The sequence below is a fragment of the Otolemur garnettii genome, unplaced genomic scaffold (genome assembly GCF_000181295.1).
Source record: "Otolemur garnettii isolate 467f Iridium unplaced genomic scaffold, OtoGar3 scaffold00045, whole genome shotgun sequence".
Classification (NCBI taxonomy): Eukaryota; Metazoa; Chordata; class Mammalia; order Primates; family Galagidae; genus Otolemur; species Otolemur garnettii.
The window spans coordinates 9,207,556-9,230,478 of NW_003852440.1; the positions used below are offsets into that span (position 1 = coordinate 9,207,556).

General features: G+C 47.2%; 1 pseudogene; it reads left to right on the forward strand.

Annotated features, from left to right (window-relative positions):
* Positions 1-204: 204 nt before the first annotated feature.
* Positions 205-22,923, forward strand: part of LOC111725642 — a 72,717-nt pseudogene continuing 49,998 nt past the window's right edge.

Consider the following 22,923-nt stretch of genomic DNA (forward strand, 5'->3'; position numbering starts at 1 on the left):
GGGTGGACACACCTCGTCCTCCCCAGACACATGGACTGGGAGCCTCGACAGGGAAATACTGATTGCTGGACGTGTGTACTCGGCTGCATCGTCGGGCAGGTCTCCTCAGGACTGGTTAAAATGGGACAAGCCCGCCACACACACTCACACTCATGTACACACGGAAAATGGAAAGAAGTGTTCTGCTGCTCCTAGGAGGGGGAGATGTCGGGATCCATCCACCATCCCGGGAACCGCGCGGCCAGGTGAGGGAGCCTGGGCCTTTCCTGTGCTGGACGTGTTGGTTACGCAGCCAGTGAGGACACAGCGCCGTCTGGCGTTGATAATGCGACAATTGGCCGAAGCCAGAACTGGGCTCGCCCAGCTGGAGGCCCCATATTGAATTAAATTTTCTGGATAAGGCTGCCTTCACCTCCGCACCTGGAAAAAGGAAATGGATGGACGTTATCCCCTCTTACGTTAGGGAGGGGCTCGAAGCTTCGAAAATTAATCTAGTCAGTAAATAGAATAATTGGAAGGATGCAAATCCAGTAGTCCTCTCTCTTCAGGAACAAAAATGATTGACCCTGAAACAACCCAGGGGCTCAAAAGAATATGGATTATTTTACAGGTCTCTGAATACAACAATTTTATATTTTTTAAACAACAACTTTAAATGCAAATAGCCAGGGGTTGGTGGTGATACTAGTGGACACACGCGCAGAGCTTAGCCCTGGCAGTCAGAAAAATAGGACTGAAAGTTTCTGTCTCTGTTCAGCTACTAATTACCTGTGTGGCTTAGAACAACTAGTTTAGCCTTTTCTTGGCTCGAGCTACTATGTTTCTAAAATAAAGCAAGATTTTATACACTTTTTTTTTTTGAGACAGAGTCTCACTTTATCACCCTCAGTAGAGGGCTGTAGCATCACAGCTCACAGCAACCACCAGCTCCTGGGTTTAGGCGATTCTCCCGCTTCAGCCTCCTGAGTAGCTGGGACCACAGGTGCCCGCCACAACGCCCGGCTATTTTTTTGTTGTGGTTTGGCGGGGGCTGGGTTTGAACATACAGAGCAACAGCATGTATGCCCCTCAGCTTATGGGGCCAGCACCCTACCCACTGAGCCACAGGCGCCGCCCTCCATACACATTTCTTGAAGGCCTACTATGATTCAAGTCTAGGAAGAGTGAAATCCAGCTGGTGTAAGAATCTGAAAATGAAATTAGTGATACTAACAACTACAATAATAGAATTACAGAGACAATGACAAGTGTCATAGCTGTGGTATGCTGAAGGACCTATCTGTGAAGACAGCTAGTGTGGGGAAGGGGTCAGGGGAGAACTCCTAAAGAAGAGGATTCAGAGACTTGAGCAATGACTAGAGTTAACTATTTCCAGATTTGTTTTACTTTAAACATACAATCATTCAATGCTTCTGCCAGGCACCATTTTAAATACTTTACACATTTGAGTTCATTTAATCCTTACCATAATTCTATTAAGTAAGCATTATTCATTATTCCATTTTACAGATGGGGAAATTGAAACACGGAGAGGTTACTAACCTGCACAAAGTCACCCACTAGTGTAATTCGAATGTACTCAGTCTGGCTCCAGAATCTATTATGTACAATGTTATTTTATCCAGAGACCTAGAAAATAATTCACATTCTTTAAATATTCTTTCTCAGAGCACCTAAACTGCCTGGAGAAAAAGGATATGAGGAAAAGAAGTGAATTTGCCTCCCCAATCTTCCTGATGATTTGCTGAATATCTGTATGTTAGGAAGACGTCCAGACAGAGCAACAGCATGTACACAGGCATGAAAGCCTAGGAAGGTGGGAACATTCCAGGAATTTCAGTATGTTGGCGACAGGGCTGGTGTGGGCAGGGACAGGAGATGGAGCTGCTGAGGTGGGCAGGAGTCTTATACTGAACAGCAAGGAATTTTGACTTCATCCTGATGGTGCTCCAGTTACTACTACTATGTAACAAATTATCCCCAAATTTAGCAGCTTAAAACAACCATTTACGATCACAAATTCTGTGGTTAGGAGATTGGACAGAGCACAGCTGAGACAGCTCTTCTTTGCTCAGTTGTGTCTGGAGTCTCAGCTGGGAAAACTCAAATGGCTGGTGGCTGGAAAAGCTGGAACTAGAAGATCTGCTTCTAAAAAGATGCTTGGGTCTGCAGTAACTAGAAAGTTGGCTCAACTGGAGACAAGTCATATGACCTCTCCACGGGACTTGGCCTTCTCACAGTAAGGCTGCTGGATTCTGAAAAGGAACTTCCTAAGAGGAGGTCTCCAGAGAATGAGCATTGCAGGACCAGTGGATTCTGCATGGACTTTTCTGCCTTAACCTTGGAAGTCACAGACTGTCACTTTTTCAGGTCTCTGTTATTCAAAGCAGTCACATCTTTCCCAGGTTTAAATAGTGGATACCCCCCTCTCAATGAAGAAGAGTCAAAGAATTTGGGCCCAGGCTTCAAAACCACTATTATGAGCTATGTTTGTTGGGAAGGCCATAGCATGGAAGATGGGCATGGAGAACGGGATGGAGAGGATAAAACTGGGCCACATGTATGGAGTCAGGGTAGGAGGAGGGCTCTTCCTGACCGGCAATGACTAAGAACGAGGGAGGGATAGTTCCTGAACAAAAAGTAGGTGTTATTAGCAGACAAAGAAAAAACATCTGAAGGGTGGCATAGATAATTGTCTTGATAAAAGTTGGATATTTAGTGAAACAGAAGCTCAGGCACTGCAGATTTGGGATCCATAAACACACAAATGGTAGTTAGAACCCTGTATGCAAATGTGGGATGAGAAAAGTCATAGAATTTTTGTAATTAAGCATAAAGAAAAGAGAAGGGTGAAAGAGGCTTAAATGGAGAAACACTAAGAGTGTTTCATAGAAGCGAAAAGAGGGAGATTTTTAAGGAGAATACAATTAGTGATGTCAGAAGCCACTGAGGGGTCAAGTAAAAAAAAACCCAAAAGTGCCCATCAGATTCGGCAGTGAGGAGGCTCAGATCCCTGGGGCCCCAGGTCAAAAGTCTTACCCAGGGTATATCCATTTTCAAAGAATTTGTCAGTTTCATCGTTGTTACAATTATTGGCATAAAATTGTTCCTACTTTCCACTTATTCCCTTTTTAATGTCTGTCAAACCTGTAGTGATGTCTTCTCTTTCATTCCTGATTTTCATTCTCTTCTTTTTTCCCAATCGCTCTTGCAAGGGGTTTCTACAGAATCTGTTTGACATTGTGACTGTAGCTGATACTGGTAGTCGAGCTTAAGATCTAAGCTATTTTAGGTAGGCAGAGGCTTCCGAAAAAAAAGTTTCAAAACTCAAATAATAATCTTGAAAAAATCAGACACAAACACTACAAGGGAAACAGATCAAACAGTTGGATCTATCAGCCGAATAATACATGTAGGCCAGGCATTGAGTCATTAAAATAAAATCTATTTCTTGGCCTTGTTCTGTCATCAGCTAAATAAAGCATATCAGCTTTGGATCTCTTTTTAGCTGGAAAAAAATATTTGCTGACATCAGCTTCCAAACTGCATAAGGAATTCATATTCCAATTGGGATGGCTCATTTTTGCCAAAGAGTATTATTGTAACATTGACAGAAGAAAGACAGACTTTGTTTGAAGCTTTGTGTCTTTGAAAAAACATCTTGGCTTGGCGCCTATGGCTCAAGCGGCTAAGGCGCCAGCCACATACACCTAAGGTGGCGGGTTCGAATCCCCAGCCCGGACCCGCCAAACAACAATGATGGATGCAACCAAAAAATGGCCGGGCGTTGTGGCGGGCGCCTGTGGTCCCAGCTACTTGGGAGCCTGAGGCAGGAGACTCGCTTGAGCCCAGGAGTTGGAGGTTGCTGTGAGCGTGATGCCATGGCACTCTGCCCAGGGGGACAGCTTGAGGCTCCGTCTAAAAAAAAAAAAAAAAAAAAAAAAAAAGAAAAAACATCTTAACCTCTCTGAGTCTCCATCTCCAAAATTGCAAATAATACATGGTTTGGGTACATAGGAGGAGCATGTGACACGTGTGTAAGGCACTCACTAGATAAATGGCAACTCAGTCTGCAGCTTTTTCATCACAGCTGAAATTTAGCTTATAGGTGAAAAAAAAATATGGATGTTATGGGTTAAGATGTATCACTTAGCTAGGCTAAACTATTGCCCAAAGAATCCCCTTTCTGGTTTGTCTCCATGTAGGGCCGGCTAAAGGAGATATTCTCTCTGAAGAACTGAAGGAGTTTTGCATTGTACACTCAGTCTTCCTTGAGGTATTTAATCAAATGCCTAATTTGACTATTAGGAGCTGTGGTGAAGGAATTCTGCAGCTGTGATTTAAAGTTCCCAGTCACTTGATTTGAAGGTAATCAGTGGGAGATCATTTAAGCTCCCCCCCCCGCCCCCCCCCCCAAGTGGTGAGATAGAACTTTTATTAGAAGCTAAAGGAACACAGAAGTAAAAAGCACCAGAGCTTCTGGAAGGGGGAAAGAACTGAAGAACTCACCCCGGGAGTCTCCATGGGGGCTCTTTCATCTAGGGGTCTTCATTTCAGCTCTTTAAAAGTGGGCGTAGGCCTTCTCCAAGGGAGATACTCTGAGTAGCTGCCAGGTTAACAATTGTTCTCTTGATCCTGCACCTTTCTTTCCTTTCCTTTTTATTTTTTAAGAAAGAGACATGGTCTCACTCTGTTGCTTGGGCTGGAGTGCAGTGGCTTGAGCATAGCTGATTGCAGCCTCTAATTCCTAGATTCAAGCAATCCTGCCACCACTTCAGCCTACTGAGTAGCTGGGACTATAGGCATGTACCACCATGTTTTTTAAATTATTTTTTATAGTGTGGGGTTTCATTCTGTTGCCCAGGCTGAAGTGCAGTGGTATAACTTATTGCAGGCTTAAACTCCTGGCCTCAAACTATCCTCCTGCCTCAGCCTACCAAAGTATCCCCCTATATCTTTTTGTCTGACTGCAGCCTGTGGATGTCCTCAAGCTTCAGCTCTCGAAATGGAGTTCCAGCCCACTTGTGACCTTCCTTTGCTGACTGCCTGCTCTGTAGACTTCAGATTTGCTTAGCCAGCCCCTATAACTACTTAAGTCAATTCCTTATAATAAATCTATCTATGTATCTACCTATCATCTACATGATTCTACTGGTTCTGCTTCTCTGGTTGAACCTTAACTAATACAATTACATGCCTGGAAAGTTCAGAGAAAGACTTAATTAAGTCTATAAGCCTCCCTCTACCCCCTACTTCTCTCTCTCTCTCCTCTCCCATTCTCATGTTTGTTTGTTTTTTGAAACAGTGCCTCACTTTGTTGCCTAGGCTACAGTGCCTTGGCATCAGCTTAGCTCACTGCAACCTCAGAGTTATCCTCCTGCCTCAGCCTGTCCAGTAACTGAGACTACAGATGCCTGTCACAACGCCTGGCTAATTTTTCTATTTCTAGTAGACATGAAGTTTCGCTCATGCTCAGCTCCTGAGCTCAAGCTATCCTTCTGCCTCAGCCTCCCACAGTACTAGAATTACAGGTATGAGCCACTGCAGCTGGCCCTAAGTCACTGATCTTGAGCCACATGAGCCACATATTGGGACGTCCCTCTACATGCTGACTTCCAGTGACCCATCTCCTGGTTGCCTTTCCCAGATGTACTGAATTGTATGAAATGTGGTCTTGAAGGCAGAGCCCTCTTGCTTTCTACACACATCTCCACTTCTACCCAGCTGTGTGACTGTGGTCAGAGCAAGGCATTTCTCAGTGCCTCCGTTATCTATTTGTTTCACAGAACTTTTCATGCCCACCCTTCCCACTCCAAAGGTCCAGGAGTGTGAAATTAGATCATAAATAAGAATAAGATTATTATTTCAGGTCTTTTGACCAAGTTGTTTATTTCCCTGCTTCTTTTGTGGATGGAGCTTACCCACCTTCTTCCTAAAGTGACATTAGCCCTCTCCACCAGCCCTCTGAAGCTCTAATTGGGCGATGTCTGCAGAAGAACGGGATGAGAGCCCTTCTAAAGCCAAGGTCAGCAAGGGAAGTGAAGGCAGAGTTCCCCATCCTCCCAGCATGGGTCCTAGTGAAGGGCCCTCTCCTTTGTGTGTCTCTCTTTTTATTTTTTTTTTATTTTGTATAAAAAATTAGGTTAGAATGTTTGTATCTGGTAGATATAATCCCTGTTATAGTTGTCCCTTGCCCCCAAGAGGTGTCCCATATGCCCCACATTGTGCCCATTAAGTGGGAGCACACCAGTCCCCTTTCTTCTCCCTCCTCCTTCCTTACCCTTCACCTCATCTTGAATTCATTTGAGTTTTTCTCTTGTATGGGCATCTATTAAACCATCTACTGGCTTCATATTGCTATTGAGTACATTGGATACTTGCTTTTCCATTCTTGTGATACTTTGTTGGTCTCTTTTTTATAATAGGGTAAGTGACTGTGTCAGCAGAAGAATAATCAGGCCAGGTAGTGTAGATTTGGACATCGGCTGTTTACACACATATTTGAAGAGTGTAGTGCTCACAGGAAGTCAGAGGGGAGGGGAGAAGAGTGAGAGACACTATCAGTAATGCAGGAAGGTGAGTTGGGCACAGCACCTCTGAAGGGGAGAAGATAGGACCTAGGACCCATAGTCGGTACCAGGGTCACTGTGAGACAACCCCAACCCTTGCTGCCCTGCACAGCCTTTAAGGACCAGGGACATGAGGTTAATTAACTTTGTAAATTAATTAAAATTGAATTCCTCAGTTGCACTGGCCACATTTCAAGTACTCAATGGCCACACATGGCTAGTGGCTGTCATATTGAACAGTGTAAATAGAAAATATTTCCAGAACATTTTCATCATCTCAGAAAGCTTGATTGGACGGCTCTGAGTTAGAATATACATTGGGCTGCAAATTAAAAAAATACAACATCAAAATAGCTTAAATGAGACATTATTTTTTTCATTCATAAAATTCTAGGTCGGTAAAGTAGCCCAGTTCCCCAAAGTCATCACGACTGGCTGTGCTTCTGTGATGCCCACAGGGCCTGAGTTCCTTCCCTCTTAACATTCTAACATTCTCAAAGTGTTCCTTTGTCTGCATAGTCCAATATGGTGTGGGGAGGGAGAAGGATCCTTCTCTTTCAAAGTATCACATAAACCTGCACAGATCTCTTCCACTTACATCCATTGGCCAGAATTTGTCACATGGCCTTATGTAGCTAAAGGAGTCCGGAAAACTTTATTCTGGTCAAAAATTTAAAGAGTTGTTACCATGGAAGATAGGGAGAATTGACATTGGGGGGCAGTTAACATTCTCTTTCATAGCTGTTCTGCATAGTATGTGGCACAGGGATCCCTCTCTGACAGTATTCTCGTTCTTACAATCTTTCCCTTTGTTCTCTATCCCTCTACTCTCCTATTCCCTCCCTCTTCCTTTTATCCCAGGAAAATCCTTTGCACCCCATTCTTGGGTATTAGGTACCATTTTATCTTCACAACTACCCTGGGAGGGAAATATTAATTATGCCCATTTTACAGATGAAGACACTGAGGCTTGGAAAAGTTAAATAATGATCTCTACTTAGTTCCTAAGAATTTCTAGAAAGATTTGTCCCCACAGCTTCCTTCTTTATTCACTCAATCCCACCTGCATCTTTGCATCTGCCTGTCACAGGCCTTGTCCTTGGATTCTCTCTCCTGCCGCCCTCTCTGCTCACCTCCTAATCCTCCTCCTTTTCTCCCCAGCTTTTCGCTTCCATTCCTCTTTTCTCTCAACATAACAGGGTGGCCTCACTCAACCTATTACTTACTGGTCCCACTCAGCTCCTAAAAAATCTATTAAGTTGTAATCAATCTACAAATCAGCTCTTCTGATTAAACCTGGTGGGAATTAGGTTTGAGTTTCCCTATAATTATATTGAAGACTTGAACAGTAAATCAAATTGACTGGCAGGAAAAAAAATGGAGTTACCTCAAAACACCCTGCCTGCTCTTTCCTGTGGTCCATCTGGCCAAGCCCTGACCACCGATGTCTGTGGCCCTGCAGTCCCCATTCCCAGCCCCAAGGCTGAGAGTATGGAAGCCACAACAGACCTCTAATATTGGGCTACGGGTCAAGATCCTGACAGCCCCAGAGAAGGAGGTCTCCAAGGTGGGCAAGAATCCTCGAGAGCTCTAATCTTCCTGCTCATGAAAACCCCCTTCCTCCAGGTCTTGGGCAGTAACATCCTCTCCTTCAATTTCATGAGTGTTCTTTCTCTCCACATGGGCACACAAGTGGGGGAAAGGCAGGGCATCTGAGAGGTGTCGGTCCCCTCACTAGCCTGGAAACTGCCTTTCAGTCGTGCTATTTCTGGCACAAATGGAAAGGGAGTGCAGGCAGCAGTGGACATGACAGACAGGACCAAAGATGGAGAGGGGAGGGTTTGTAGGAAGGACAGATGATAGCATTGCCCTGGAAACTGAAAATCAATCTCCCTCTTCCTCCCTCTCCAGAGACCCATGTGCAGTTGAGGCAAGGGCCCTTGGCTGTAGTGGGGACAGTGAGAATCCTTACCATCAGGCTGGGGCTTCTGGAACCTCCACCCCAGCCCCCAACCCTGCTTCTCTGCAACACGTTCCTACACCCAGGCCAGAGCAAAGAGGCTGGCACAGCCCTAGTGTTCAATCAGCATGAATTGAATTCACCCCCTCCTTCAGGCCCCAATCATTTCCTGTCTCTCCACATGTCATCTGTATTATTCAACTGTCCCAGACATCCCCCATTCACTGACGCCTTTTCGGAAGCAGTATGAGTACCAGAACAGATGACTCGCTAGAGGATGGGAGAAGCCAAGAGGATTCAAAAGAGGAGCAGGGAAGAAGAGAGAGAAGACAGGAGAGAGGTGAACTCAAGGGAGGGAGGGAGGGTGAGAGAACCAGAGGCAGAGCACAAAGACCCTATTTTTTATCTTGAAGGTCAAATTTACCAGGCCACAAGGGTGGATCTTGTGCCATCAGACTCACTCCTCTGGCTAAGTACTAAGTACTAGGAAAGTGCTGAAAAGCAAAACAAGGAACTACAACCAGGAAGGCAGGTGCTGCCAGCCCTGGGCAGCCTCACAATAGCAAAGACGGGTCATTGGAAAGATGTCTTCTTGGTGATCTGTTTCCAGGTCCACCAGCTACCCTCCCTCTGGCTCTAAAGTGGGAAGCCCAGGCCTGCGAGCCCGACCAGGCCCCAGCTCCCCAGCCCCTCTCTCCTCGCCTCATGAGGCAACAGGCTGGGCCAAGGCTGCTTTCGTAGCAATTGGTTGCGTGGTCTCATGCTTCCTGTGATGACACATGGGGACATGGAGTTCTGTTATTCTGGCAAGCACCACAGACTGCTCTCTCGGCATTTAGTTCCAGGACGTAGGTTGATTTGTTTTTCTCTTAACCACTTGGCACTTCTGACAGCACATCTGAGGCTTCAGGGGAGAGGCTGGGCTGCTGTGATGCAGGGGGCTCCCTGAAAGCCCAAAAGGCCTGTGCCCACGGCAGCTCCTTCTGCCACCTTCCTACCCCCTCCTGGGTACTCTTCCAGGCCAGGTAGAGGCTAACTGAAAGAGCTCCAGCTGTGGCTGTGCCCAGGGAGGTGTGCAGCACGTGTGCATGCCTGATACTGAGGACAGGGTGCATGGAGGTCCCTGAGAGGCACTCACACGGGCTGAGTCTGACACAGGGGGTGCATGGAGGTCCCCAAGGGGCACTCACACGGGCTGAGTCTGATGTGCCAAGAGTGTCCATCAGACTTCTGCCACTTACCAACTTTGCGACTGTGTCTAAGAGGCTTAGACTCTCAGAGACTCACTTTCCACATCTCTAAAGTGGAGATTATAATAGCACCTACTGGTAAAGTTGATACGAGGACTACAGAGACAGCTCTTCAAACTTTTGACCAAGACCAAGTGTGGGACTATTTAGAGTAGAGTAGTAGAGTAGTCCCACATATGCCCGGCATATGGTAAGAAATCAATAACTGACTATTCCCATTATCATTATTATTAATACTTTATAGAGGAGGCCAGGACAATTTCCTTGGTACCAATCCCTGCAAGACACAAACAGATCAGAAGATGATGAGTTATTAGATCATCATCCTTGGGGTGGTGGGGGGAGGGAAGCATAATCCCAAAATCCTATAAAGGATGGCCCTATTGGGCACCAGTGTAGGTGGACATCTAAACAGAGCAATTAAGAGCCACCTCCCCCCAATTCTGTCTCTGAATCTGAAGGAGCAAACATTACATCCAATCATTATAAACACACACACACAAAAAAGGCCACCTCCCCAACATCCAAATATAGTCATGTGCCACATGACGTTTCAGTCAAAGACAGATAGGTACATTGGTGATTTCACAAGATCATAATACCGTATTTTTCCTGTACTGTTCTATGTGTAGATATGTTTAGATACATCAGTACTCACCACTGTGTCACAACTGCCTTCAGTATTCAGGTTTGTAGCTCAGGAACAGCAGGCTATGCCTGTATCCTAGGTATACAGTAGGCTTCACTACTTAGGTTTGTGTAGTAAATACACTCTATGATATTTGAACAAGGATAAAATCACCTAACGACACATGTCTCAGAACGTACTCCCCCCTCCCACCCCATCACTAAGCAACACATAACGACACACCTTTCTCATCCTCTCTAGTCGTGGAGCCCTGGCCACTTTTGACATGAGGCAGAAGCCCCAGACACAATCATACAGAGTGCCCTTTGGGGGACTTACTTCTTTGATCCAATCATTTCTACTTTGTCTGACAGCTGGAAGCAAATTTGTGTGGGGGTAAGACAGAGAATCAAGTACTAGATTCTCTGGGATGAGCAGGAGGAGTTGTGGGGAGGTAGGAGGCTGGGTGACCACAAGTGAGGGAAAGGACTAAGGAACTAGAGCATGGGGTCTCCAAAAGAGGACGGTGGGAGCCAGCCCCCCAGGGTGGCCCTGTAATTCTCAAACCCTGCAGTTCACACCTTGCCCCCTGTTGAATCTCCTCCCTTCTGACCTGGTGACTTGCTTCTAGCCAACAGACTATGGCAAAGGAGAAGGGTGTTGGGAGCCTAACAAAGTCCCCCACATGAATCCTTTCCCCTCCTCCTCTCCTGCTAAGACAAAGAACCTAGTGAATCCCAACCCCAAAGTTCTACCAAAGGACCCTAACTCACCAAAGCCTTGGAGGGGGGCACTGTGGAATTTGCCCACCCCCTATATCCCCACATAAAAGGCAGTCTCTAACTGCCCCCGGGCGCAGACACCCTTTCTGCACTGCCCAAGCAGGCCACCCTCTCCTTTCAATAAACCCGGCCTGAACATTTCTGCTCCAGTCTCATTTCGGGGCACCACTGCTTACACGTTTCAAAGGGGTCTTCATTTAATTTTGGGATCACTAAAGGTATACTGTCTTGGGTGGGCCTGACTTAATCAGACAAGGTTTTGTTTTGTTTTGTTTTGTTTTTTGAGACAGAGCCCCAAGCTGCCACTCTGGGTAGAGTGCTGTGGCATCATAGCTCCTAGCAAGCTCCTAGCAAGCTCCAACTCCTGGGCTCAAGCGATTCTGCTGCCTCTGCCTCCCGAGTAGCTGGGACTACAGGTGCCCACCACAACTCCTGGCTATTTTTTGGCTGCAGCAGTCATTATTGTTTGGCAGGCTGGGCTGGATTCAAACCAGCCAGCTCCCGTGTACATGGCTGGCGCCTTGGCCGCTTGGGCCACAGGCGCCAAGCCAGACAGGCTCTTTTTTTTTTTTTTTTGGTTGTAGCTGTCATTGTTATTTGGCAGGCCTGGGCTGGGTTTGAACCTGCCAGTGTATGTGGCAAGCTCCAGTGTATGTGGCTGGTGTCCTAGCTGCTGAGCTATAGGCACTGAGCCCCAGACAGCAGCCCTTAAAGTGGGAATAGGTCCGCTCGAGTTGAGAGACTCTCCTTGTCCTTGCAGACTTGATGAAGTTGGTGGCCATGGTGAGGAGGGCCACATGGTAGGGAGCTGGCAGCCTAGGACCTGAGGGTGGCCTTCAGTCAAAGGCAGCAAAAAGCAGGAGCCCCATAGTACAGCCACCTGAGTGGATGTAGAAGGGGTTTCTTCCCTGGGTTAGCCTCCAGAGGGAAAGGCAGGCCAGCTCACACCTGGATTGCAGCCTGGATACCCCTGAGCAATGGATATAACTAAACTGCTCAGACTTCTGACTCACAAAAACCTGTAATAGGATAATATCTGTTGTTTTGAGGCGTTAAACTTATGGTAACCTGACACATGGCAATAGAAAACCAATACAGAAAAGGGGTTTGTCCTGGAATAGGAGGTGCTGAGGACAGGCTCACTGTGGCCTGTTTCTCACTCCAGGAGGCTCCAGCTTTATCTGAAATATTCCATCCTGACCACCTTGCTTGCCTCACTCTATTTTTGTCTCGAGGTGAAAAGGAGCTATGTTTGGACCTGCTGCCCTAAGAACACTCACCTGAAGCTAAGATGAGAAGTGGGCCTCCCTTTATCACACGGCCTATACCCCAGGCCAAGGAAAAGCCAGACACTCTGGAAAACATGGACCCGGGCTCCAGGACGCTCCCAGAGAGGGGACTTCTGGGAGCTTTAGGGAAAGTGTTAGGTTTTCCAGTCAGATCTGGTGCAGCACTGGCACCCTCACTCTTCCTCAGGGGTCCTGGAGAGTGGTCATCCTAGCATCCCTGGCCCTGCCTCTGTCATCTGCAGGCTTCTTACCACCTTGAAATAGACCTGGGGTGATATGCATGGTGCCTCACTCCTGTAATAACACTTTAGGAGGCTAGGGTGAGAGGATCTCTTGAGGCCAGAAGGTCAAAACCAGCCTGGGCAACATAGCAAGACTCTGTCTGTACAAAAAATAAAAGTATACATTATCGGTGGGGGGAGGGGGATCCATGCCTATAGTCTCAGCTACTCAGAGACTGAGATAGGAATATCACTTGGCCCAAAAACTTGACATTGCAGTGAACAATGCCACTGCACTGTAGCTCAAGTAACAGGGCAAGACCCTGTCTCAAAAAAAAACCTGGAGGGCCACCCCTGGATAAGAAGGGCAAAGCACCCTGAGACTGTACCCTCAGACCAGGGGATGCAGGCTGGTGCCTGGGTGCTGGAGTTGACTCTGGACCCTGCCCCCGCCCCTCTCACCTCAACTGCCCTCCCTCCATGCCAAAGGCTTGTGGGGCTGGTTCCCTCCCCTCCTCCCCCAATCCCTTGTCCCTACATCCAGTGCAATACTTGGGCTGACTTAATGTTTCTCATGGATGGAATTTTTCTCGGTGGGTTTCAAGCTTTTAATTTTTAAAACCCTTTCTTCAAACAGAAACCAAACAGGAAACTTAGTCTGCAAGAAGATGAAAGTGTCCCACTCTGACTGAGTGAGGTCAGGGGCCTCTCCCCAGCAAAGCTCTCCCTGCCCCCTCCCCTGGGCAGCCTCTGGAGGGCTCTGCAGAGCTGAAGCCCTTCTGGGAGGGTAATTTGGATACTCCTGTCCAAGGTCTGTCAGGCCTTCCTGTTTGTCTCCCTCAGGCTCTCCAGGGCAGGAAGTTCCACCCCACACCCCTCATTGCAGCTGTCAATCAATGAGAGCACCAAGAATGTCCCCCTATTCTATAGAGGCTGAGTCCCTAAACATTCAGCCACTGATATTTTTCACCTAGAAGATTACATTCTCTGCCTCACCTTATAAGAACCCTGATGTGCATTTGCTATCTCTGAGACAAATGTTCTTGGCCTGCCAAGAAGAGCTTTAAATAGACTCAGAGTTGAAAGGAAGCTTATTCATTATTTGTTCTAACTTCCAACTCAGTCAAGAATTCCTTACACATCCTCACCAAGAAGTGCTCTCTTTGAACACTTCCCATGATGTATTCAAGGAACTACGGTCTCACTATGTCACAAAGCAGGTGTCTCACTGTGGGGCAGCTCCCGTTAAACTCTAATCTCCTCCCACGTAACCTTCACCCTATGATTCTGCCTCTGGGGATCAAAGAGTAAGTCACGGAACTTATACTATGAGGAACACAGCAGCCCCAAGCCAGGCTGCTCTTGACTGCTCCACTCTTCTCAGAGGCCGTGTGTGTGGACTGTTAAATTGGTGACCAAGGAACTACACCTCTGTATTCAAGACCTGTGCATCCCCCTCTCTCACTGATACTTGGAGTGTCCTTGTGACTTGTTTTGGCAGATGGGATACTAGCAAGCATAGACCTGATAAGTGCTTACAAAGTGGGGCTTTCCCTCTCAGAAAGTCTCCCGCCGTGGAAGCCAGCTGCCATGCAAAAGAAAGCTCAAATTAGGCTACTGAAGGATGCAAGGCTGTACGGAGAGAGGCCCTATATGGTGGGAGGCTATTTTGGCTTTTCCAACCACAGGCAGGATCCCAGATGAAGGCAACCATGTGAGCAACCCAAGCCATATACAAGGAGAACAAGAACTGCCCCACTAAGCCCAGTCAAAATGCAGAGTCATGGGAAATAATAAATTATTACTTTGAGTTGCTACATTTTGGAATGGGTTGACATACAGTGATATACAGTGATAGATAACTATAAACTACTGAGAAGATCTTTCTGAGAGCAAGTTTCTGGGATAGTATGGCCAGGACTTTTCATCCCAGGTCAGCCCTTTACAAAAAACATAGACCAGCTGACTCAGCCAAGTGATAGTAAACATATTTACTGGGGATATTGGGAGCCATGCTACCTAGAATTAAATTAGAAGGAGCCAGTCAGAGATGGGAAGGGGGTAAGAGCCCTTGGCTTGAGTATGTCAGAGAGCCCTGGCTGGATGACAAATTATGCAGAACAGCTTAGCTTTCTGCACAAAATGGAATTATGCCTCAGTTCAAATTCCTTGCCACTTATAAATTTTTTTATTTTATTAACCTATAACCCACATTCAGACAGAATCAGATGCTGTTTTATATATGCATCCATTTTCTTTTTTGAGACAGAGTCTCACTTTGTTGCCCCCAGTAGAGTGCTGTGGAGTCACAGTTCACAGCAACCTCAAACTCTTGGGTTAAAGTGATTCTTTTGCCTCAGCCTCTCAAGTAGCTGGGACCACAGGCGTCCACCAAAATGCCCAGCTATTTTTAGAGATCAGATCTTAGTCTGGCTCAGGCTGGTCTCAAATTCATGAGCTCAGGCAATCCACCTGCCTCAGCCTCCCAGAGTGCTAGGATGACAGGTGTGAGCCACTTTGTCTAGCCTGTAAATGCCATTTATACTCCAAAGGTACCAAGGATGTGCCATCCCCAGTGGTTTGAGAAGAGATGCTTTTTCTGTCAAAAGAGGTTTGGGTATACATTTGTGGTAATGCCATAGAAGTGAACAAAGAACAAGATCACTTGTAAGTTGTAACAGCATCCCAAACAGGGAGGATTAGCAGGATGAAGGCTGCCCCAGCCTCCTGCAAACATTCACTCCATAAGCCTTTACTGAGCACTCAGGCCCTGCCTTCCAAGAGCTCACTGTTCAAGGGGGCAGACAGACAGGTGAACCAGCAGGTGCAATACAGCATGATACTCTAGGGCTAGGGAAATACCTAGAAGAGGCCTGTCTCCTAAAAGAAGCGGTATCTAAGCCAAGAGCAAGCAAGCTGAACAGAAAGGACACTGATTACAGAGATTACTAACTCCTGCCCATAGCCAGGAGTCTTCCTTATAATTAGAACATCATTTGTCCTGGTGGACAATGTTTCTAGCTAGAAGACAATATTTTCAGCTATTCCTTTGTAGCTAGTAATGAATAATGAAATATAAATACAAGTTTATAGGGTTGCCTGGATGGAGTTCTGACTCAAGTAGAAGATACAGCCTAGTTCCTCCACCCCCTCTGCCTGGAATATGGACCTGATATCTGGAGTGCCAGCAGCCATTTTGTTCCATAAAGCCAATTGAGATGGAGGCCAGCTACTAGAGTGGTGGAGCAGAAAAACGAGAGGAGCCCAGGTCCTGACAGCTTTGTGGTGCGGTATCTGTTAGAACACTCCCCCTCTTTCTGATTTCTTTCATGTGCCAAAGAAATCGATGTCATATTGAAGTTATTCATTTGTTTTGTTGTTGTTTTAATGTGCAACTGAACCTAATCGTAGCTAACAAACCCCATGCTCAGAGGCGAGAGAGCACATGGCAGACTCCATCTGCAAATCATTCTAGTGACCAGTGCACAAGAAGGTGTGTGACAGAGGAGGGGTGATGAGTGGGGCTAACGAGAGAAGCAAGAGGGTGACCGGAAGTTCTTGGGACAATAGGGACCAAGGGAAATCATAATTGCTGGCATTTATGGAGGGATTTGGTGTTTTTGTTTTCATTTTCTGTTTGTTTGTTTGTTTTTTGAGGCAGGGTTGTCTGGAATTCCTGACCTCAAGCAATTCTCCCACTTTGGCCTCCCAAAGTACTGGGATTACAGGCATGAGCTGACTCATCTGGCCATATGAAGAGTTTTAAAGAACTAGTTCTTCCCTTTTTATTCCTCATGTCTGGAGAAAGGATAGCCACCTCTTCCCCAGAGACTTAGAACTAGGGAACAGAATGTCCTACATCAAAGGATGTATCTCAAAATTGGGGACCTAGACACAGACAACCATCCTCAACTGCAAAAACTGCCTCATGACTTCCCTTAAACTAAATTAAATCTGTTCTGAGTCCCACGTTCAAGGATGAGGTCAAATCTAGCCCCCTCCTTCCAAGGGCTATGCAAGATTAGAAAGCAGAACTCATAGAAGGGTCTCTAGCCTTCCATCGTGGGAGAGTTTCTAAGTTACCTGTTGTCCAGGCTGGACCTGCTGTCTGGATTGCCAACAACTATTTCATTCTATAAAGCAAATGGAGATAGCCCACGGGCAGCTCCGTTTCTGTCCAGCTCTCCTTGAGGAGCGAGTCTACAGCTCACCGCAAGTGGCCCCTTACATCCACAGATCCCCAGCAGAGGTCTGACAGCTTGCAGACTCTGCAGGGGAGCCCGGCTTGCTCTCTGCCATGGACACCCTCAAGCCAAACCCTTCGCCTTTCTTGGGGAGACTCCTCCTCACCACCTTGTGGGTTGGCCTTCCCACCACAGCCCCTACCCCTTCCCTAATTAAAGTAACTTAGCTCAAACCTCCTGAATAACCCTGAAGCATGGAAGAAATTGCCTCCCATCTTCCCCATCCCTTCTCCCTGCTATGGAGAAAAGGATGTTGCAAGGAACTCATTTAAAAACTCAGTTAGAACCTCTCCAACCATTGCTGGCCTCTGAAGATTTTCAGAGGAGGCCTCTGAAAATGACACAGCCTGGAGTACAGTGAGGAAGCAAAATGACACAGCCTAGAGTACAGACAGTGAGGAAGCAGTCAGAGACAGCGCGGCCAGGCCAGGAGGACCTGGGAGCCAGCAGTCAGAGACAGCGCGGCCAGGCCAGGAGGACCCGGGAGCCAGCGTGAAGTGGCTCCCTCTGGCCAAGCCAGGACAATATGAGTAGGATAAAGATAGTAATGACAGTAGATTGAAACAAATCAGATATATTTAAATCTATGAGTCTGTAATAACAGTTTTTTAAAAAAAGAACCTATTTGGCTATCAGCTAAGGATGCTAATGAACTAATTCATTATTTTGACAACTAACATATAAAAGCAAAAAATCAAGCAAGAGACAAGGACAAAAAGAAACCCATCTGGCCTAAGTAAATATATCCCAAGATGAGAAGAAGAAAGAGGAGTAGGAGGTATTCAGCCATGATAACTTCAACAGAAAAAGCAGTGCTTTTTAATGATGCACTGGGGGGTGGGAAGTCCTTGCTCTGAGCCTTGGTGGTGAGCTGGGGGTCACCATGGGCTGGAGCGTGCAGTTTCCCAGGATATGGTCCTCTAGGGAAAAAATCCTGCTGAAAACCACAAGCAAAAGGAATGAAATCTCCTTGTTAGTGTAGTGGTGAGAGAGAAAAAAGAAAGAAAAGAACGGGCTGTTTGGGGGGATGGGGTAGCAACAAGAATACCTCAAAAAGTGTCTGGAAATTCTCCCGGAGTCCAACAAACTATTCTCCACAATGTCGGGTGAGGAGAAGGTCCCATCCTCGTGGGAAGGATGGGAACTGAGGAAGGCCCCTGGGTCTGGCAGTGTGTAGACTGAATACCATTCAAGGGAGTTGATTCAGGAAAGTCCTGGGTTGTCCACCAAATGGTAGAGTCTAAAAGAAGGAAAGGTGAAGCCAGGCCGCTGAAAGTCAGAGCCAAGAGAGAAAGGCAGGACAAGTTAACTCCAGGAGAATGCAGAAACAGGCCGTGCATGGTAGGAAATTATAGGGAAAAGGCCTCCATGCGGGAGTCCGGAAGGCAAGAGAAAGAGGTACAGTTGAGCTGGAGTTAGGGCAGGGACACCGAGAAAACAGACCCAGAGGCTTCTGCTTCATAATTTGGTGGACAGCCATGCAGTGTAACAGCCTGGTCTATCTACTTTCTCTCCCTTACTCTCATCTTCATTCAAGGATGGACTGAGGCAAAGTCCATAGGTCCAAGAGAAAGTTGGGGAGACACCCAGGAGCCTGCTTCATGGAGATCCAGAGGCCAGTGGGCAGCACTAAATGGCCTGGACCACCAGGAGCCAGGTGGGGACAGGTAGGAGGGAGAGGGCTTGGGGAGGGAACATGGAGGGGAGTAAGGAGAGCAGGAGGAGAGGGAAGTGAGGAGGAAGACAGAGAGGAAGGGGGCGAAGAGACGGAAAGAGAGAGGGAAGTGGTGAGAAGGGGCGGGAGCTGGCAGACCCAGAAACGCAGTGTATCTGGAACTTCCTAATATTGAGCATGACCCTCTCATGGTCTAGAAGAGCACATCTTTGACCACGAGCCCAGTTCTACCCTGGAGGGGTAGAATAGAGGTGAGAAACGCGCAAAAATCGTCTTGACACAATTTCCTGAGACTCCCCTGCCAGAAGAAAAAGGCTGAAGCTACCTGCTCCCCCTAGGTGCGGTGACTGGATGGTGGCACTTAGACGTGGGCTATGGAGACTAGGGCATGCAGGGTGCTCCAGTCCTTCACGGTTAGGTCCTGCTGCCCACCTTTCCCAAGCCCTCAGCTCTACAGGGAAGCTCATGGCTGGACTGCTGTTCAGTGTATGAAGTAGGAGAGAAGAGACTTGGAGACCTCTGCACCCCTGCCTGGTGGAGAAGGATAAGGGTACCCTTCCTATCTACACAGCTGGGCCTTGGGCCTGGCTGCGGGAGGTGCAGCTGCCCCCCACACAGGCCTCAGCCACAGTCGCCATGGAAACCTCACAGTAGAGCACTGAATAGCCCCAGGTTTTGCATTTCATCTCCCAACATAGGATTTCAGAACACAGAAAGCAGTTATTAGTCTTCTCTTGTTTTAATGCTACCCAGCAGTGGAGATCCCAGGAGGGCCCTTTGGGTTCCAGGCTCACAGGAACAAGCGTGTGGGTTGTCTCCCCGAGCCAGCCTCTGCCACTCTGATGCATCACTCAGCAACAGTTTTTAGCCCATAGGAAGCTGTAGGTGCTGGGCTAGGCACCAGGGACACAAAGATGACTGAGAGACAGATTCTGACCCAAAGAAGGACATAGTCAAGTTGGAAAAACAAATACACAAATAAATCATTATAAACCCATGTGGCAAGTTCCTGAAACACCCAACCCAGAGCAATTTGCTCACTAAAGTAGCCGTTAGAGGGGGCCGTGGGGAGGAGAAGGGTTTGAAGAAAAGTGTAAAGAGAAGGCTGGTCTTTCTGTGGCTGCTGGCTGGTACCGAATGCCCCTGAGGCTGGACCATAGGCTGAGCTACAGGACTCGTGACTGTTCTCCAGCAAGACTGAGCCTGGCAGGCACACTGCGGAGGCTGCTGGCAGAGAGCCACGCACTGGAGGGGAAGGTTTCAGAAGAGAAGTGGCTCTGAGAATAAAGGCAGGGTCCAGGGTGTACCCTGGAAGTGGGCAGCTGACCAAGGAGTGGAGGCAAGAGTCACGGGAGTAACAGAGGCACAAAGACTGCACCTGGTGTAAGACAAGTGGTGTCCAGAGACAAGCCCTACCCAGAGCCAAAGAGGTTACGGGGAAGGGAAGGAGGTGGGCCTCATCCCAGTGTCTCCAAGGACTGGATTCCCTTCCCTCTGTCCAGGCTCTCCATTAATGCATCAGGGATACATTTCCTCACCTCTGTCTGGAGTTTACCTCTCATGATCACTCCAGAGAGAGGCAAGCATTGCATGGAACACACCTGGCTTGGGACTCTCACCAGCTCAGGGAGAAATTTGGACATTGAGTCATGATAGAACATTGGTTCTACTAAGAATTCAGAGTGTGTCAACACCTTAAGTAAGAGAATGAGAACTCTCAAAGCAAAGTGTAAGAAGAAGGCGGGAGGTGAAGGGGGAGTTCAAAGCCTTTGCCCTTCTCCTCTTCTCCCTGGGTAAACATAGCAAAGTGCTCTCCCCTGAGCATGAGCAGCTGGCAGCCTTTTGAGATGCTGAGCAGGTGTCTTTTAAGCCATGATGATTTCTTCAAAAGGAGAATTTAGGGGAGCTTGGATGATCTTCTTTATAGAGAGCCAGGTTGAGAGGGACTTGCTTGTCCCTTCCCCAGCCGCATAACTGCAGCTGAAAGCACGAGTTGCCCAGGGCCTCCCTCTTATACCTCAGCCCCTCTCCCAGCAGGCAGACTCCTAGGAGGCTAAAGCAGGAAGCTGAATCCTCATGCCCTCCTTGGCAGTGGAAAAGAGAGATGTATTCAATCAGCCTCAAGCCTGGGCACCAGAAAATCTGAATTCGAATCTCAGCCCCACCACTTCCTGCTGTGTGACTCTGGGTAGCTCACTCAGCCTCTTTGAGCTTGCTTCCTTTTCAGTAAGGCAGGAGAATTGGGGTCGTGGTTGAGGATCAAACATCAGAGGTACACTTCTGGGTACCAATGGTGTTGTCACTGACTCGCCAGTTATGAAGCCCAGCCTTGCAGGCATTCGCCACAACCACATGGCCAAGTGACCGTGGTGTAGGCAGCCTCCCCTCCCCACAGCCACTCTGGGCCCATCCTGGACCATCTGGTCACTGGGTGCCTAAAAGGAGGCCCCGCCTTATCCGTAGCCTCTACTTCCCCCGGCTCCACCTGTCCCCCCACACTTCTTAAAGGGACCATGTGTGGGCTGCACTGCCTTCCTCTTTCTGTCTTTAGCCTCTCACAGACTCTGCCTCAATTCTCATCTTCGCTTGGCTTCAGCAAATCCTCCTAAATTCCCTCCCCCTGATTCTGATTTTTTCTTCTCTGATGCCATTTAAATCCAATGCTTTCATGTGACAGCACAATTTGTATTCCTTCCCCTCTCCTCACCAGGCTAGTTTAACAGCCTCTAAAGCACACAGGCCGGTTGTCCATCACTGCCTCCTCCACAGAAAGAGTTATCTATAAGGCAACCACTGTGCTTGGGTGTATATTTTTCCAGAATGTATTATCATCTTTAACTTCTTTCTTGAGATAGAATTTATGTAGAATCCAATGGTTTTTAATGAATTTACAGAGTGGGGCAGTCATCACCACAATCTGATTTAGAACATTTCTGTCACCCCAAAAAGATCCCTCATGGCCATTTGCAGTCACTCCCTGTTCCAAGTCTCATCCTCAGGCAATTTATAATCATTTTTACTAAAAAACTGTAAGAGTCAAACTTTGTTCCTCCAAAATGTTTTGCTCTTAGGAGTAAAACTGAAATGAACATTTGTATAGGAAAATTCTAGCAGTTATCTATGCTCATTTCTCACAGACTCACTGCAGATTCAGAGAAGGACTGAGCCCCACATTGCACAGATAACTTGGGCGCAGAGGAGTGCCGCCTCTGAGACTGCCTAGCTGACAGCACAGCGTGGATTAGGGGCTCCCAACCCCAGCCCCCAGCAACAGTCACTGCAGTGGTTACTCTACTCAGAGATAAACTGGTTAACTGGTCTGAATTAATTAAATTTGTTTTCTAGCCACTGTTTCACCTTCTCCCAAACCTTCCTCACTCTCCCTCCATCTAGTACAGCGGTTCTCAACCTATGGGGCATGACCCACAGGAACTGTATTAAAGGGCACAGCATTAGGAAGGTTGAGGACCACTGATCTAGTGGATATGCTAACTGGAATTGAGTGGCCCAGAAACAAACAGCAAAGAAAGAACTGGAAAAGAAAAAGTGAAGAAATCATAGGTCATTCACTGAACTTCTCAGGCAAGGCAGAAGCCTTCTCCTCTTCCTGACTCTGATGGGGTTCTCCTAGGACCTGAGAACACATTATTTGAAGGTCTCTCCCCATCTTTCTTTTCCAAGTCCAGTTGGCTCCTTTCCTTCAAATGTATCCTCAAATGGCATTTTGGAGCCAGAAAGATTAGGGGTGAGATGGGAGCAGGAGAATCTAACACCACTATTCAATAGCTGTGTGACCTTAGGTACCTTCTTAACCTCTTTGAGCCTTAGTATACTCATTTGTAAAATGGAACCAGAATTGCCTGCCTCAAAAAAATATTGTGAGAATTCATTAAAATAGTATAAGTGAAACACCAAGTTCAAAGTATGTGATCAAAATGGTAAGGGTTCTTCTAAAGAAATCTATCGTTCAATTGTGGTCTTAGTAACAGCTACCTGAATACACTTACAGAAGCCCTCCGTCTTCTAAACACAGTGCTGTAGACTCTTTCCTTCTACAGGGATGATGAACTGTAACATTTGACCAGCTAGTATGTTTTCCTACCTTCTTTAGAAGACTGCTGCCTTACTCAGTAGAAGTTATAAGTTGTAAGAAGTTTGGGGGGGAGGGTTGTTTGTTTTTTGAGATAGAATCTCACTTTCTCACCCTCGGTAGAGTGCCATAGCATCACAGTTCGCAGCAACCTCCAACTCTTGGGCTTAAGCGATTCTCTTGCCTCAGCCTCCCAAGTAGCTGGGACTACAGGC